This window comes from Trichechus manatus, unplaced genomic scaffold (genome assembly GCF_000243295.1).
Source record: "Trichechus manatus latirostris isolate Lorelei unplaced genomic scaffold, TriManLat1.0 scaffold00250, whole genome shotgun sequence".
NCBI lineage: Eukaryota > Metazoa > Chordata > Mammalia > Sirenia > Trichechidae > Trichechus > Trichechus manatus.
In genome coordinates, this window is record NW_004444186.1 from 1,148,126 (window position 1) to 1,152,268 (window position 4,143).

The window sequence follows — 4,143 nt, forward strand, 5'->3', positions numbered from 1 at the left end:
GGCGCTGTCCCGCCTTCGGGGCTGTCTCCTCCCGCCCCGCGGACGTCGCCGCCGGCATCCCCACGCGCCGCCCTGCCCCGGCCTGCCAGCCACCCACCCCCACGTCAAACGGCCTCTTTTCCCTGAAAAGTTTCTGGACGATAGGGACTATTTCCGCCGAATGTAACCTTCCGCCAAACTGGAGGGAAAAGTTCCCCAGGGCCGGGGGACTGCGGGTGCCCGCCGAGCCGGCTGCGTGGGAAAACGGTCTCTCTGCCATAAAAAGGAACACTTGGCCCCTTTCGAGGCGTAGTTTTGATTGTTGGGTTAATTGTCCAAGGTGCACAATGATGCGAAATGTTTAAGATGAAGATTTTGTAAAAATTTATAAATTCCACTGGACAGATGATTCTTGTGTTCAGACCTTGCAGCTTTTCCTATTGAGGCTTGTGTTACCTAGCTACTCATGCCTTCCAGGCCCCTAAGTCCTTATTTCGCTTACAGGGAAACCCAGGTTCCCTAAAAATGATTTCTTGAATCCTAGAGACAAAAGTCACACCTCGACTGGTAATACACAAGATTATTTATAATCAATGCATGTATTCTGTTAAACTAAAAATAATTTAACTTGAATAACTTAAAAAACAAGAAGTCAAACTTAGAAACTACTCTTTTAGGCACTTTGCTGAATTCTATCCCTATTGTGAGTAGTTGAACTAACTGATGGAAATATTAAATGATTAGAAAAAACAGCTAGAACTGTATTTTTCAAACTGTTGTGGCAAAATGGGTTTGACAAAGAGGGAGAAGAAACCAAACTAAACCCATTGCCAATGAATCAATTCTGACTCATAGTGACCCTACAGGACAGAGGAGAACTGCCCCATGATTTCTTTTAAAAAAAGAATAGGAAAATATATAGTAAAGATCAGTATTCTTTCATGAAACATGATTCATGAAATGTGTTTCATGAAAGACTACTGAGTGCGTGTGTGCGTGCATGTGTGTGCGCGTGCATGCGCATTTGTGTGTGCATGCGTGCGTGTGTGTGCGTGTGTGTGTGCGCGCTGAGTCGAGACGTATAATACATTTCCTACTGTGGGTTGCTGTCGAAAACGTCTGAAAAACAGTGGAATTATCCTAGGATGCTTAAATTGGCAAGATTTGAAAAGTCATTTAATTGATTCCTCTCCGCTTAGACAGTGTTTCATTTAAAGAATAGTACAGACTCTTAATTATCTTATTATCTTCCTTTTCTTGCTGGTATCTCAACATTTGCTATTAATGATTTGTGAATAACCTGTCTCTTTAAAGCTATTATTTCAGTAAAGTGAGCCGTTGCTTACGGAGGCAATCCTGCCAAGGTCTCCCTTTCTCAACGGCTCACCCTCTACCTTGTCACCCCAGGCTGTGGGTACATGTCCACTGTCTCCAAAAGGGCCGTCTCCAGTGCGGGACAGAGAAGCCTCGGCTGTTGGAATGTCATGCAACCAAGTATACCTGTGGATCCATTTTATTTTTATGTATTCTTAAATTTAATATGTGTGTGTCTCTTTTCCCTCATTATTGATTTTTAAAAATTTGTTCTCCTGCCTAGGTGCTAACCGGGCTGCAGCCTGTGACTGAATTTTCTACCTTACTGCTCTCCTTTTGTCCCGTTGTACACACTCACTTCATTCTTGCCTCTTTCGTTAGCTCAACATTTAGATCAGAAGGCCTGTAGGTATGTGTGCCATTATTATTGTTATTCACACTTATACTAATGGCTAACATTTACTCAACACTTTTCTGTGCGAAGCATCTTATATACATTAGGTCGTCTTCAACTCATAGGTGAGGAAACTGAAGCTTAGGTGAGATTAAGCAATGTGCCAGCTAGTGGTTTAGACAAGATTCAAACCTAGGTCTGACTCCAGGGTCCCATACAACTTCCCTGCCTCGTGTATACAGATGCGACAGGACCTTCCACCTGCTGTTTGGACTTTTCTTCCACTTTGATTCACTGAACAAGGACCTCCTGACTAAAAGGCAGTTGCAACATCCATGAGAAATGCTATTTCATGTTCCTTGAAGTCACGCCTTGGGAACTGGAATCTGAAGTGCACCAGGCACGCTCCACAGATCTCCCCTTCCAGGCAGAAAAAGGTAATTGTGAACATGTACTGAGGGAGAGGGATGATCCTCAGGATGCCCCGTGTAAAACGTTCCGAAAGCTGTACAAACCCATGCTGTGGGAGAGAGGAAAAGGAAACGCTGTGGACTTAACTGGTTTTCTTTCCTGTACACATTCAGCACTCATGTCATGGATCAGGATACTGTTCAGCTGGTCATTCAATATTTTGCGTATCAACCCCGGCAATAAATCTTGGAGTTTGACATATAGATGTCAAGACGCTGTTGCTAGAAATCTACAAAGGAGAGGAACAGGGCATCCCTGAAGGAATACAGTGCAATTAGAAAAGGACTATTTTTAGAAAATAATGTGCTTTCCTTTTTCCTTTACAAATATGTGACTTTATCCATAGTCAACCCTTGGCGTCTATTTGCCTGGATGAGGTAAGGATTTGTTACAGAAGAAATGGAAAAAAAAAATACTGAGATATTCAGCTTCTGACATTCAGAATAGTATTCTACAGCAAGACCATAACCTTCCAAGCCAGGTCAGTGGTTTAAAAGATTTCTAAGTGCCTTTTATGATTTTTTAAAAATAACTCTCTCAAGAGCCTAGCTTGGAGGACTTAAGTCAGGGAGATCTCCCAAAGGGCAGAGAAGTTACACTTTCCATTTTGGGTTGCCAGGCCAAGATGCTCGCTGCTCAATGGTGGAGGGACAGGGAGCCGAGTGAGAAGAAAGAGCCTGTGTTTTCTGGTTCTGGGTGGTGATGGAAAGACGAAGGAGAGACAGAAAGGCCCAACCGTCAGATGTGCGTCCTGATCTCTCCTCTCCCGGCTTCCGTCTAGAGACGAGGCAGGCGGTACATCAGGTAACTGCACGGAGTACCAAGGCCCTGCTCCTGTCTGGGCCTCTGTGAGGATTCGGGACGCTCTGTATCCTCCTATGGCATACAAACCGTTGCCATCAAGTTGATTCCGACTCATAGCAACCCTATAAGACAGAGTGGAACTTCCCCGTAGGGTTTCCAAGGAGCTGCTGGTGGATTCAAACTGCCCACCTTTTGGTTAGCAGCCAAGCTCTTAACCACTGCGCCACCAATGGGACAGCACATCAAATAAAAGCTGTGAGTGAAGTGTGGTCAGGCAGCAGGGCCTCAGGTCTAGCTTTCCTGAGGAAAGTGGCTGTCTGGCTGAGGAGGCTCCCAGAGGAGGTGACCTTAGTGGAGCCAGGCAACACTGTAGTGAGGGCTGTGGTATACTCCCTACCACCACTCCAGGGACAGGGTTAAATGGGCCTCACAAATGGTGGAGGGACCTGGAGAGCCAGAGAGCAGAGAAGAGGCTGAGGGGGAGCCGCAAGGTCTGAGCAGCCTAAAGTAGGCCAGATCACACGTTACATCCACACTGTCCTGAACCACAAATTTCAGCTGCACGTACCAGCCGGGCAGGCCAGTGGCAGGTGGAGAAGGGACATTGCCCCAGAGGGCAGAGGAGTCAAAGAACACTGTGCTTGGGGGTCTTTGGATTCTTCTCCTTTGTGATAAGGTTGCATAAGCCATGCTTCCCTGATACACTTGGACACCATCTTCGAGAAAAACAGGGGCAAAGGGTGAAAATCTGAGACTGCTATTTCCCTAAAGAGAATGAATGTTACCTAAAAGGATTATTTAAATTATTGGATGAGACTTAACTCTTTTTTTTCCTTTATTTATAAAAGATGGTTATGAAATATTTAAGAACGAGAAAATTAAAAAGCACTATAAGGAACACCTATGTGGTGGAAATGGTTTGCGATTGGCTGCTAACAAAAAGGTTGGCAGTGTGAACCCATCCAGCAGCGCTGTGGAAGAAAGACCTGGCAATCTGCTTCCATAAAGATTACAGCCAAGAAAATCCTATGCAGCAGTTCTACTCTGTAACACATGGGGTCGCCATGAGTTGGAATCGACTTGGTAGCAACGGGTTGGGTTTTTTGGTTTGGGTACCTACCTACTCAGTATAAAACATAGAACATTACCAATACAGTTGAAACTTCCAGCATATCACTATA